At 39.8% G+C, this 15,000-nt stretch overlaps 1 protein-coding gene across 8 annotated transcripts in view; it reads right to left on the bottom strand.

Moving 5' to 3' along the window:
- The window catches only part of LOC135204157 (uncharacterized), a 740,069-nt gene that overhangs the window by 518,707 nt on the left and 206,362 nt on the right, over positions 1-15,000 (bottom strand). The window contains exon 1 of one of the 8 annotated variants that reach the window (XM_064234198.1): positions 433-565. The exons of 6 other annotated variants lie outside the window; for them this stretch is intronic. The gene's annotated coding sequence lies outside the window, so the exon portion shown is untranslated. Of the gene's footprint in view, positions 1-432; positions 566-15,000 lie in introns of those variants that run through there. One more of the 8 variants, XM_064234201.1, reaches the window with a different exon arrangement.

Below are 15,000 nucleotides of genomic sequence, written 5' to 3'. Positions count from 1 at the left end.
ACGCCTGTCAATCTCTCATTAATTAGGTCTGATAAGGGATCCTATCTGGGACAATATATCCCTTGGTAAAAGGACATGGAGAAACCTCTCTCAGAATCCCCCGCCAACCTCCTCCTTCATGAGGAGGAGGAGGAGGAGGATGAGAAGGGAGGGCGGAGGGGGCTTGTGCCAGAGCTGGCAACATGCACTCCGAATACCTGCCAGCCCCCAACTAGTATGGCGCCCGCTTTGCCAAATATGCAGTCCGTTCTCCCTCCATACCCGCCTTCACACACACACACACACACATACATACACACGTACAAACATACGTTAAATGCATACATTCCTGTACAGACAAGAAGAGCTGATCACCATACTGGTGAGGGTCAGCGCCTGCTGGGCACTCCTTTCCAACGCCAAGGGCGAGCCCCCCGAGAGGCCTTCACTTACACTTAGATCCACAGGAGGGCGGAGGAGGCCGAGGCCGTGACTGCAAGTAGGCATAAGGTCGTGGGTGTGGAGGCGGCGAGCGCTGATATGCGATTGAAATACGTCCACACGTCACACCAACTTGAGGCACACTGGGGCTGCAGTCACCGTTCACCGGACAAACTGCTGCCGCTGCCGCTGCTGCTGCTGCTGCTGCTGCTGCTGCTGCCATTCGCCGCCAGCAGGTCCCGGCTGCTGGGAAACGGTCGCACACATTCACACACACACACACACACACACTTTCACACATACAGACATTCACACACACAGACATTCAAACACATTATTTGGAAAAGAAGACTAGCGGCAGTATATAGGCTGACGTACACGAAACGAGGTGTGAGGGAGATTCGTTGGAGCACCTTCTCCACGCCACCGTTAAATAGCTGCTGGCTCTCCCCCTACCTCAGCCAAGAAAACCTTGCCATCGATAACTATACATGTCACTGCGATGTGCACACACCATTTCAACATCGGCTGTGATATGAACTGACCTACGGAAACGCAAAATGCGTGGACACCGCAACCGGTGGTGGTACGATTTATGACAAGTGTAGTGCATATGCCTGGTGTCCCGACATGGCCTACATGCTCGTTCATCTTTCTTCCGAAACATACCACTTTCTTAGGTTTATTGACACTTACTGTACTTAGAGAGAGAGAGAGAGAGAGAGAGAGAGTAGCAACAAATCCTCGTTACATAGCTCTCTCTTGTTATCACTTTACATTTCATTTTTTTTTTTGTCTCCCCGACCTCATGCGGTTATCTATACCCCTCCCCCTACACTCTCTCTCTCTCTCTCTCTCTCTCTCTCTCTCAGGAAGTGCATTGTCACAAATTCTACGGGAAGACTACACAAACAGTGCATTCAATTCTTCAATTCTACCATAAACAACGGAAATCGTGACTACTTAATTGTATAACTGAATTATTCCTTTCTACCTTAATGACTAAATGAATGACTCAATAAAGTTATTAAAATAATAAGCTGTATTACCATACATTCCGTCTTCTCATCACATTACACACACACCACACACTCTCTCTCTCTCTCTCTCTCTCTCTCTCTCTCTCTCTCTATATATATATATATTATAATATATATATATATATATATAATAATTATATATATATATATATTATATATATAGATATATATATATTTATATTTAAATAAATATATATATATAATATATATATAGTATATATTATAGTATATTAAAAGCCAGTATTAGATTATGCTCACTGCATTCTCTACCTTAAAAGGTTATATACCGCAAATTATGCCAGTGTTATATATATTATACCATAATATATATATATAATATATATATATATTTATATATATATAATATATATATATGTATAGGTATTATATATAATAAGAGGAGCCCATAAAACACAAAATATAGAGAGAAAAGTACTATATTTCAGAGACTGCTGTCTCCCTCTTCAGGTAGAGAAGAACATTTTACCCAGTCATATACAGATATATATATATATATATATATATATATATATATATATATATATATATATCTAATAAAAGGAGCCCATAAAAAACACCAAAATGACAACAACCAAAATGAGAGAGAAAAGTACTATATTCAGAGACTGCTGTCTCTCTCTTCAGGTACCTGAAGAGAGAGACAGCAGTCTCTGAAATATAGTACTTTTCTCTCTACATTTTGGTGTTTTTATGGGCTCCTTTTATTAGATGGAATTCTGTTGTTACAGAACACTTTTACCAGTCATATATATATATATATATATATATATATATATATATATATATATATATATATATGATCGCAGAAAATGGGGAAGACTAATAAAAAGGGACCCCATATAAGCATGGGAAAAGCTGAAGATAAAGAAATATTATATATATATATATATATATATATATATATATATATATATATATATATATGCATGTATGTATAGTGTGTGTGAGAGAGGAAAACTTCCATCGAAGAACTGTCCACGTACATGAAGAAGAAAAACTCTTGAAACAAAGTAAATTCTCTGACAGTTTGTAGCAGATGACAGATAAATGACCTGTTATCAGCACACTCGGTAACAGGCGATTCAAAGCATTCCGCACAGAGCTGACGCTACTACTACTACTACTACCACCACTACTATTACTACTATTATGGCACCATCGAACAGTATGCAGTTAATTACACAACAAAAGTTATACATCTGAGCCGTTAAAAGGGCTGAGAGAGAAATGGCAGCTTTTTTCTTTTTTCAACACCATGCTCAGCTGGATGTTCGATGCACCCTGCATATACTAGGCAATTTGTGGCTTGATCGCTCGATATCAAATATAAAATTTTGCATGAGGTCGCCACAGTGTAAAACGAAGAGTAAAAAAAAAAAATTAAGAGTAGAGTAAAATGTGGCTATTAATCCATATCGTCAACCACAAGATACGTTTCAACTTCAATTTTGGTGAACCAAGTTACAAACCTTCCCCTCGCTGTATGTTTACAAACCACGCCTCAGGTCACTTGCAACAAACTCTGAATCCCTCATTGCGACTTATTTCCAAAAGACATTCCTGCGGTGACGGTGAGAGTAGGATATCTTAAAATTCTAAGATCACTTGGTCGAGCTTCGTTGGTGACTTAATCCGACCAAATAAGCAGGACAAGGATACGTAGGCTGGGAAAGACATCCTAATACTGGAGAAACTTGGCTCCACGGACGATTGAATGAAATGAGCGCTCAGTGGCGTCATCGGTATGGTTTTGGCCTGCCGCCTCGGTGGCCGCGAGTTCGATTCTCGGGCATTTCACTGAGGGGTTAGAGATATGAATTTCTGGTGATAGAAGTTCACTCTCGACGTGGTTCGGAAGTCCCGTTGCTGAATAACCACTGGTTTCATTACAACGTAAAAACACCAGACAAACAAACAAATAAATTAAGTCTTTCGTATAACAATCTATCGTTCAACATCATCTCCTAGAGCGCCTCAGTGGCGTGGTCAGTATGGTGTTCACGTACCACCTCGGTGGCCGCGAGTTCGATTCTCGGGCATTGCACTAAGGGGTTAGAGATGTGAATTTCTGGTGATAGAAGTTCATTCTCGAAGTGGTTCGGAAGTCACGTAAAGCCGTTGGTCCCGTTGCTGAATAACCACTGGTTCCATGCAACGTAAAAACATCATACAAACAAACATCATCCTCTCCTCTAGTTTTTCTGCCACATTCGATTCTTTTCTGGCCTAAATCAAACCTTCTCATAAACTACCCGGCCCCCTAAACAGATTCCATTCGCACCTTTGCTTCAGTCTTAGAGCACTTACCTCGGAAAACCCAAAACTCAGAATCTTCTATTCTAGCTTAAGCTCTTGTCAGAAGGCAATTTTCTCAGAGGACCAAAAACCTAGTCCTTCATTACTCGAGCCTCTGTCTGGGGACATTTTTCTCACAAAACCAAAAGTCCAAACTCCTTCAATCTCAATTGTGCTGCTTTCTAAGGGTAATTTTCTTAGAAAACCAAAAGCCCCCCACACCCCTTCTCTCTCACTTGTGCTTTCTGTGGGCATTTTTCTCACAAAAACAAGTCAACCTTCCTTCATTCTCAATTGTGCTTCTGTCTTACTGTCTTAGGGCATCATTCTCGGAAACCCATAAGTCTACTCTACATCCCCCCATTCTCGGGTGTGCTTCTGTCTGGGGGAATTTGTCTCAGAAAACAAAAAGGCCACATCAATGCTTTCTCACCTGTGCTCCGTCTAAAGGCATTTTTCTCCGACAGCAGATAAGCCTTCAACTCTTGATTCTCAATTGTGCTTTGTCTGAGGGCATATTTCTCAGAAAATCCTATATCCCTTCTGTCTCACTCGTGTTTCTATTCGAGGGCATTTTTCTCTATCTGGGAAGATATTTCGTGATCCCTTTCAGGACTAACTCTCACTCATATTCTTTTACTCTTACGTATATAGCCTCGGTCTTTGAATACTTTCAGCAAAGAAAAAAAATCAACCAACTCGATAATAATAATAGCAGGCAGCATCCATAAGCAACATAAGCAAGTGCAAGGAGGTAAAGAAAGAAAATAAATTACTAAGATATACCAACTAACTCAACAGCTGCAGCAATCCAAGAGAAGATAGACAGCGCAAATGTTTTGTTTCCCATAGAAAACTTCCAAAAAGAAGAAGAATAATAGAAAGGTGGGGAGAGGAAGGAAGGGAGGAGGAGGGCGCACACATACACATACATACACATATACACATACACACGTCACCACTGGCCTTAATAATGATGCGACCCCCTCAGACTCTTGAAAAGGAACATTTTCCCATCTGCACTAGACGATGCAATTCAGCGCTGACACATCGTGGAAGTTTTTCTTCTCAAAAATAAAATAAGAATGAATAAAAAAAAAAAAAAAAAAAACACAAACACGAGGGGCGTTATGTGTATATCCACATTCATCGCGTACGCTTTTTTTCAAAGGTTCATAGAAAACCGTGACAGAATAAAACTAAAGAGGAATAGTTTTCCGTATAGCATCATCTTATAAATTCATAAAAAGTTAGTCATAATCTATGAATGTATATATATATATATATATATATATATATAATATATATATATATATATATATATATGTGTGTGTGTGTGTGTGTGTGTGTGTGTGTGTGTGTTGTGAGAGAGAGAGAGAGAGAGAGAGAGAGAGAGAGAGAGAGAGAGAGATTTAAGCGTTGTCCCAGTAAATTATGAAATAAATGAATTTCAGATTCACAACCAATTACTTATATTACGATTTTGGTAACCGGAATATTAGAGCAAAATAGTAGTAGTAGTAGTAATAAAATTACGAAAAAGTAGCACGGCTACTTTGCAAGCGTAAAAACGTGAAAGGTACAATTGAGGCAAAACATTAAAATGAACGCAGAATACCTTGTAGTGTTCGGCTATTTCGTACATACCATCACACCGCACGGTAATATCTGTTTGAGAGAAAGTTATTTTTTAAAAAAATCTCTGTTTAATAACTTTGGGACCGTTGAATCATCTTCGGCGTTTTCAAGATTCTGCTGTCACACTTTTCACTTACTCGACAGAAGAGCAGGTCAGAAGTTCACGATCATAAAAGAGTGAATGATGCCAATTATACACTTGAGCCTATGACATTATATTCGCGTGCCTCACGTGAATGTTTGGTCTTCGACTCCAAAATAGTTATAAGACGAGAATCGAGAAATATGAAGGCCATTCACTGAGGCGTATAACTCAGCCAAGCGTTGTCCCAGTAAATTATGAAATAAATGAATTTCAGATTCACAACCAATTACTTATATTACATGGAGATTCACCGGTCGACTTATCAATATTTCTCCCATTTTTCATCAATATTTAGTGACAAGTTTTGGGGATGTTCTGCTGCTATTGTTGTTGTTGCTGTTATTATTATTATAATTATTATTATTATCATTATTATTATTATTATTATTATTATTATTATTATTATTATTATTATTATTATTATTCAGAAGACGAACACTATCCCTATGGAACAAGCCCACCATAGGGGCCACTGACTTGAAACTGAAGCCGCCAAAGACTACTGTGTTCATTGAAAGAAGTAACAGAAGGTCATGGGATATACAGAAAGACGAGGTCCTATTTTATATATATATATATATATATATATATATATATATATATATATATATAGATATAGATATAAAAAGCCGTTTGCCTTACTTACGTCTTCACTAAGATACGCTGCTTGCATCTGTATAGACCAATGATACGCAAACATTTAAAATATACAAAATTCACATTACCCATTCACCATATATGGGACATACACACGTAACACGAAAAAAAACCGAACTCAAACCGCACACTAGCGCTCACGCCAACTTTACTGAAAGAAAACTACATGAAAGCAACTGATAAAAGAAATACAATACAAGAGGTCAGCGTTCTCCAAGGCTATAATTAGGCAGAATGCAAAGGGAAACTATTTTTCCCAGATCTAATACACACACACACGCACACACACACTATGCTGCCAACGAACAAAACAACAACCATGGCATTTAAACCTTCAGTTTCTTTCAAGTGAAGTCTCTCTTCTTGGAAGCTGACCTGTGCTACATAAGGTGGGCGGGTGGGTTAGGTCCACCCATCTAGTATATCTGAAGAAGAAGAAGAAGAAGAAGAAGAAGAAGAAGAAGAAGAAGATTAAGGTGTGGAACGATCTGGAGAGACTAGGGGAGGGGAGGGGGGGAGGGGTGGCGGAAGGAAAAGAGAGGCATCGGATTATCAATTGGACAAAATACTGTACATGGGACCTGCCTCCGAGCGTGATCCTTCTGAGCAAGATTATTCGACAAACTAATGAAAACCAAATCAGTATTTCTTTGTGAAAAAAAAGCCACTCAATTTCATTTTTTTTATAACCTGAAAATAATACTTTTTATGACTGAAGGAATATCTGGACTATTACTCTTGCTTGTCAAGGTTTCCATGAGATTCTTGCTTGTCTCAGTGTCTAGGTTTCCAAGAGATTCTTGCTTGTCTCAGTGTCTAGGTTTCCAAGAGATTCTTGCTTGTCTCAGTGTCCAGGTTTCCAAGAGATTCTTGCTTGTCTCAGTGTCTAGGTTTCTAAGAGATTCTTGCTTGTCTCAGTGTCCAGGTTTCCAAGAGATTCTTGCTTGTCTCAATGTCTAGGTTTCCAGATTCTTGCTTGTCTCAGTGTCGAGGTTTCCAAGAGATTCTTGCTTGTCTCAGTGTCGAGGTTTCCAGGAGATTCTTGCTTGTCTCAGTGTCCAGGTTTCCAAAAGATTCTTGCTTGTCTCAGTGTCGAGGTTTCCAAGAGATTCTTGCTTGTCTCAGTGTCGAGGTTTCCAGGAGATTCTTGCTTGTCTCAGTGTCCAGGTTTCCAAGAGATTCTTGCTTGTCTCAGTGTCCAGGTTTCCAGGAGATTCTTGTTTGTCTGTGTCGAGGTTTCCAGGAGATTCTTGCTTGTCTCAGTGTCCAGGTTTCCAGAAGATTCTTGCTTGTCTGTGTCGAGGTTTCCAGGAGATTTTTGCTTGTCTCAGTGTCCAGGTTTCCAAGAGATTCTTGCTTGTCTCAGTGTCGAGGTTTCCCAGAGATTCTTACTTGTCTCGGTGTCCAGGTTTTCAAGAGATTCTTGCTTGTCTGTGTCGAGGTTTCCAGGAGATTCTTGCTTGTCTCAGTGTCGAGGTTTCCAAGAGATTCTTGCTTGTCTCAGTGTCTAGGTTTCCAAGAGATTCTTGCTTGTCTCAGTGTCGAGGTTTCCAAGAGATTCTTGATTGTCTTAGTGTCGAGGTTTCCAGGAGATTCTTGCTTGTCTCAGTGTCTAGGTTTCCAAGAGATTCTTGCTTGTCTCAGTGTCTAGGTTTCCTAGGGATTCTTGCTTGTCTTAGTGTCCAGGTTTCCAAGAGATTCTTGCTTGTCTCAGTGTCCAGGATTCCAAGAAATTCTTGCCTGTCTCAGTGTCTAGGTTTCCAAGAGATTCTAGCTTGTCTCAGTGTCTAGGATTCCAAGAGATTTTTGCTTGTTTCAGTGTCTAACTTTCCAAGAGATTCTTGCTTGTCTCAGTGTCTAGGTTTCCAGGAGATTATTACTTGTCTTCTTGTCCAGGTTTCCAGGAGATTCTTGCCAGTCTCAGTGTCCAGGTTTCCAAGAGATTCTTGCTTGACTCAGTGCCTAGGTTTCCAAGAGATTCTTCCTTGTCTCCGTGTCTGTTTCCAGGAGATTCTTGCTTGTCTCAGTGTCCAGGTTTCCAAGAGATTCTTGCATGTCTCTGTGTCCAGGTTTCCAGGAGATTCTTGCTTGTCTCAGTGTCCAGGTTTCCAAGAGATTCTTGCATGTCTCTGTGTCCAGGTTTCCAGGAGATTCTTACTTGTCTCAGTGTCCAGGTTTCCAGGAGATTCTTGCTTGTCTCAGTGTCTACGTTTCCACGAGATTTTTACTTGTCTCAGTGTCCAGGTTTCCAGGAGATTCTTGCTTGTCTCAGTGTCTAGATTTCCAGGAGTTTCTTGCTTGTCTCAGTGTCCAGGTTTCCAGGAGATTCTTGCTTCTCAGTGTCTAGGTTTCCTGGAGATTCGTGCTTGTCTCAGTGTCTAGATTTCCAAGAAATTCTTGCTTGTCTCAGTGTCTAGATTTCCAAAAGATTCTTGCTTGTCTCAGTGTCTAGGTTTCCTGGATATTTTTGCTTGTCTCAGTGTCCAGGTTTCCAGGAGATTCTTACTTGTCTCAGAGTCTTGGTTTCCTAGATATTTTTGCTTGTCTCAGTGTCGAGGTTTTCAGGAGATTCTTGCAGGTCTCAGTGTCTAGGTTTCCTAGATATTTTTGCTTGTCTCAGTGTCCAGGTTTCCAAGAGATTCTTGCTTGTCTCAGTGTCCAGCTTTCCAGGAGATTCTTGCTTGTCTTTCCAAGTTGTTCTAGGTTTTCCAGGAAGATTCTTGCCTTGTCTCAAGTGGTTTCCCAAGGAGGATTCTTGCCTTGTTTCAGTTGTCTAGGTTTTCCAGGAGATTCTTGCTTGTCTCAGTGTCCAGGTTTCCAAAAGATTCTTGCTTCTCAGTGTCTAGGCTTCCAGGAGATTCTTGCTTGTGTCAGTGTCTAGGTTTCCAAGAGATTGTTGCTTGTCTCAGTGTCTAGATTTCCAAAAGATTCTTGCTTGTCTCAGTGTCTAGGTTTCCTAGATATTTTTGCTTGTCTCCGTTTCCAGGTTTCCAGTAGATTCTTGCTTGTCTCAGTGTCTAGGTTTCTAAGATATTCTTGCTTGCCTCAGTGTCTAGGTTTCCAAGAGATTCTTGCTGGTCTCAGTGTCTAGGTTTCCAAGAGATTCTTGCCTGTCTCAGAATCTAGGTTTCCAAGAGATTCTTATTTGTCTCAGTGTCTAGGTTTCCAAGAGATTCTTGCTTGTCTCAGTGTCTAGGTTTCCAAGAGATTCTTTCTTGTCTCAGTGTCTAGGTTTCCAGGAGATTCTTGCTTGTCTCAGTGTCTAGGTTTCGAAAGGATTCTTGCTTGTCTCAGTGTCCAGGTTTCCAAGAGATTCTTGCTTGTCTCAGTGTCCAGGTTTCCAAGATATTCTTGCTTGTCTCAGTGTCTAGGTTTCCAAGAGATTCTTGCTTGTATCAGTGTCTAGGTTTCCAAAAGATTCTTTCTTGTCTCAGTGTCCAGGTTTCCAAAAGATTCTTGCTTGTCTCAGTGTCTAGGTTTCCAAAAGATTCTTGCTTGTCTCAGTGTCTAAATTTCCAGGAGATTCTTGCTTGTCTCAGTATCGAGGTTTCCAGGAGATTCTTGCTTGTCTCAGTGTCGAGGTTTCTGAGAGATTCTTGCTTGTCTCAGTGTCCAGGTTTCTGAGAGATTCTTGCTTGTCTCTGTGTCTAGGTTTCCAAGAGATTCTTGCTTGTCTCTGTGTCCAGGTTTCCAAGGAGATTCTTGTTTTGTCCTCAGTGTCCTAAGTTGCTCCAGGTTAGATTTCTTGCTTGCCTGTCTCAGTGTCTAGTTTTCCATAAGATTCTTGCTTGTCTAGTGTCTAGGTTTCAGAGATTCTTGCTTGTCTCAGTGTCTAGGTTTCCAAGAGATTCTTGCTTGTCTCAGTCTAGGTTTCCAAGAGATCCTTGCTTGTCTCAGTGTCTTGGTTTCCTAGAGATTCTTGCTTGTCTCAGTGTCTAAGGTTTTCCAAAAGATTCTTGCTTGTCTTTCAAAAGTCTGTCTAGGTCCAGAGATTCTTGCTTGTCTCAGTGTCTAGGTTTCCAAGAGATTCTTGCTTGTCTCAGTGTCTAAGTTTCCAAGAGATTCTTGCTTGTCTCAGTGTCTAAGTTTCCAAGAGATTCTTGCTTGTCTCAGTGTCTAAGTTTCCAAGAAATTCTTGCTTGTCTCAGTGTCTAAGTTTCCAAGAGATTCTTGCATGTCTCAGTGTCTAGGTTTCCTTGAGACTATTGCTTCTCTCAGTGTCTAGGTTTCCAAAAGATTCTTGTATGTCTCAGTGTCCAGGTTTCTAAGAGATTCTTGCTTGTCTCAGTGTCTAGGTTTTCCAAATTCTTGCTTGTCTCAGTGTCTAAAGTTTCCAGAGTTTTCTTGTCGTTGTCTCAGTGTCTAAAGTTTCCAAGAGATTCTTGCTTTTCTCAGTGTCAAGTTTTCCAAGAGATTCTTGCTTGTCTCAGTGTCTAAGTTTCCAGAGAGAATTCTTGCATGTCTCAGTGTCTATGTTTCCTGAGGACTATTGCTTCTCTCAGTGTCTCGGTTGCCAAAGATTCTTGGCTTGTCTCAGTGTCTAAGTTTCCCAAGAGATTCTTCTTGTTCTCATTGTCTAAGTTTCCAAGAGTTCGTGCTTTCTCAGTGTCTAGGTTTCCTTTGAAGACTATTGCTTCTCTCAGTGTCTAGGTTTCCAAAAGATTCTTGTATGTCTCAGTGGTCTAAGTTGTCCAATAGATTCTGCTTGTCTCAGTGTCTAGGTTCCAAGAGATCTTGCTTGTCTCAGTGTCTAGGTTTCGCAATGAGAATTCTTGCTTGTCTCAGTGTCAAGTTTCCAAGAAAGATTCATTGCTTGTCTCAGTGGGTCTAAAGGTTTCCAAGAGATTCTTGCATTGTCCTCAGTGTCTAAGGTTTCCTGAAGACTAAATTTGCTTTCTTCCGAGTTTGTCTAGGGTTTCCAAAATTGCGAGCTTGTCTGCAGTGGTTAAAGTTTCCAAGAGATTTCTTGCTGGTCTTCAGTGTTTCTTAAGATTTCCAAGAGATTCTTGCTTGTCCTCAGTGTCTAGGTTTCCTTGAGACTAATTGCTTTCTTTCATTGTCGTAGGTTTCCAAAAGAGTCTTCTTGTATGCTCAGTGTCTAAGTTTCCAAAAGATTCCTTGCTTGTCTCAGTGGTTAGGTTTTCCAAGGAGAATTCTTGCTTGTCTCCAGTGGTTTCTAGGGTTCCAAGAGATTCGTTTGGCTTTGTCCCTCAGTGTCTAGGTTTTGCCAAGAGACTTCCTTGCCCTTGTCACTCAGGTCTAGGGTTTCGCGGAGATCCTTGATTGTCTCAAGTGTTTCCTAATGGTTTCCAAAGATTCTTGTTGTTCAGTCTTAGGTTTCCAAGAGATCCAGCTTGTCTCAAGTGCTTGGTTTCAAGAGATTCTTGCTTGTACTCAGTGTCTAAGTTTTCCAAGAGATTCTGCCATTGTCTCAGTGTCTAGTTTCCAAGAGATTCTATTGCTTCTTTCCTTCATGCTTCTCTCAGTTTGTCCTTGCAGAAGTGTTGTCTCAGTGTCTAAGGTTTCCAAGAGATTCTTGCTTGTCTCAGTGTCTAAGTTTCCAAGAGATTCTTGCTTGTCTCAGTGTCTAGGTTTCCTTGAGACTATTGCTTCTCTCAGTGTCTAGGTTTCCAAAAGATTCTTGTATGTCTCAGTGTCTAAGTTTCCAAGAGATTCTTGCTTGTCTCAGTGTCTAGGTTTCCAAGAGATTCTTGCTTGTCTCAGTGTCTAGGTTTCCAAGAGATTCTTGCTTGTCTCAGTGTCTAGGTTTCCAGGAGATTCTTGCTTGTCTCAGTGTCTAGGTTTCCAGGAGATTCTTGCTTGTCTCAGTGTCTAGGTTTCCAAGAGATTCTTGCTTGTCTCAGTCTAGGTTTCCAAGAGATCCTTGCTTGTCTCAGTGTCTTGGTTTCCTAGAGATTCTTGCTTGTCTCAGTGTCTAAGTTTCCAAAAGATTCTTGCTTGTCTCAGTGTCTAGATTTCCAAGAGATTCTTGCTTGTCTCAGTGTCTAAGTTTCCAAAAGATTCTTGCTTGTCTCAGTGTCTAGATTTCCAAGAGATTCTTGCTTGTCTCAGTGTCTAAGTTTCCAAGAGATTCTTGCTTGTCTCAGTGTCCAAGCTTCCAAGATATTCCTAGAGAAAATGTGTACTGACTTGGCTCACGATGCAAGCATCTGGAAGGAAATGTCAAGTAAGGTTCCTCAGGATAATCATGGGCATTTGCCAGCATTTCCACCCACCACCAGATAGGAGAAAAAAGTTTGTCAGTTTCTTTCTATTTGCTGGAAAAAGATAATCATTGTAGGATTTATGTGATGTTCTTACGAGGGATAATCTTGATGGAATCTTATGAGGAGAGAAGTAAATAAAATCAACAATAAAGAAAAATTACCAACATAAGCGGTGGATTTAAGTGCTCTATATATAAATAACTACAATTTCATGAAAACTACGAAGTAATTTTAGATCCAAACAGGGAAAAAAATAGAAATATCAAATATGTAAACATTAAATTTTACGTCCTTCTCATACATTTTCATTGCAGGCAGGCAGGCAGGCAGGCAGGAGGAGGAGGAGGAGGAGGAGGAGGAGGAGGAGGAGGAGGAAGAGGAGGAGGAGGAGGAGGCTGCATCAAATCTGCAACAACTAAAATTGCAGGTTCGTTCATCTGTCGTGTTGCATGATGTCACGATCATTGTTGATACTTTAATGACACATGCTGCCACGAAGTGCAATGTTACATCAACAGACTAGAATAAAACAACCCTGCCTAACTACACGTTTCTGGTTTGCCTCAATTATAAAGGATGCCCCGTTCGCTTGGGTACCCGCGCTCACGCACATACGCACATTCACATACCATGACCAAAATGAAGATGGTTACTGCATGTGCACAATGCGTCGAGTAAGTGATATCTTCATCGTGTTTTATAACCTTGAAAAGTTTAAAGAGAAAGAACTAGCAACAGTCTTTTAGAAGCCTGATCATTTATACCACGAAGGGCAAAGTGAGGGAAAGAAGGGAGGATTTTCTCTCCATATACACAATTAGTTGTAGTGCAAAAAACATGACCAACTCACGGTTGATATAGAAAGATTGTGTTTATGCTAATGTGAAGCGAACGTCGACAGTCGTATCACTTCTTGCAAATAAACATTGTTCGCCCTAAATGGGGCTGGCTTCAGAGGGACATTATTTATTCATTTTTTTATTTATTTATAGATGGAAGGGAGTAACTTCCCTAATCGTTCTTTTACAGCTATATGAGCTTCATACATCTACACAAAAAACGATGACAATGATGATAGTGACGATACTAATAATTAGTGCCATAACGGGTTAATGTTACATTCACTGTTGTTCACAATAAACATACATTATTTGACAACCTAAAAGACTCGGTTTGGAGTACGCTTCCATGGAATAGAATAATATCTAAAAAAACAACGCTCAAATCTCAAATAACAATATAACAGGAACAGGCTGTCAATCATTTTTTAAGTTTATTCCTCCAGCATTTAGAAATTGAAGAAGTACCGTCTCTTATACACAAGGTGAGAAAAACTTTGACTTAAACCATAATTGCAAGACTATCTCAACCACAATAATTTGCTATTACTAAAATGTAGCAAATTTGGTCGTTGATAAAACTAAAGAATTTACTAGCGGTGCTTACTGTACCCTAATGGGCTGAAGTTCTGTCAGATCTGTTTTCTTGTGGCCATGATTTAAGCGGGGTAGGGAGGGGGAACGGGGAGAGGGGGTGTAGGGGGAGGGAGAGGAGGGTTTATCTAAAAAAAAAAAATTACCTGCACAAAATTTTTATATTGATTTACAATTACAAATTTTCAATTTTTTTAGTGGACTGTAATGTATACGTTCAACTTTACTACTTTAAAAGATTTTCACGCTTCAACTGTCTGAACTTGCCCAAAATTCAGCCACGCCCCACCTGACGTCACAGCATGATATATGAAACTGCTTTGCGACATGATAAAAAACAAGAACTTGAGAAGTAATTTGGTACATAATTCATTTACAGCATTTTATTATCATTAAAGAGGGTACTGCCTTGCAATTTAGGGCACACTAAACATTTAAGAAACTTGGTCAAACATTCTTACTCAATCAAAGTTTTGAAACTGAAAAAATGTCTCCAATTTGTCAAAGGCGTAAACTTTGCCACATTTTTTTTCTCGGAGATTTTTCTTTTTAATGTCTAAACTTTGATCTGCATCACGTTTTCACGTTAAGCTGACATCTTTTGACCATGACCAAAAGAATTATCATATTTTTCCTCGCATTTCCATTATTATAGCGAAATAAATAGAAGCAAGGTGGCAATTAGGGAAGACGGTTTGACAGGTAATGTATATAGCTACGTGAAATGCTTGATAAAATGTTTATAAGCAGTGGTACATACACAAGCAGATACTCGCATGTATAGATATGTCAAATGTCAGCCCCTTTTCCATTAGAGGGAAAATGTTAACTGCTCCATCAATTCATCTGTGATGAAGCGCGCACACACACACACACACACACACACACATATATAATATATATATATAATATATATATATATTTATATTGAAGATATATATATATATATATATATATATATATATATATATATATATATATTGCAACTAATAAATTGCTGGGAACTATCGTTAGCTTTCTTTCCCTAGTTTTATATTACCGTAAATGAGAGAGAGAGAGAGAGAGAGAGAGAGAGAGAGAGAGAGAGAGAGAGAGACTACATGCCCTCGAAAGGCGTCTCAGGA

This window comes from Macrobrachium nipponense, chromosome 44 (genome assembly GCF_015104395.2).
Source record: "Macrobrachium nipponense isolate FS-2020 chromosome 44, ASM1510439v2, whole genome shotgun sequence".
NCBI classification, from domain to species: Eukaryota; Metazoa; Arthropoda; class Malacostraca; order Decapoda; family Palaemonidae; genus Macrobrachium; species Macrobrachium nipponense.
The sequence above is the reverse complement of the archived record's forward strand: the minus strand, read 5'-3'. Positions and strand labels throughout refer to the sequence as shown.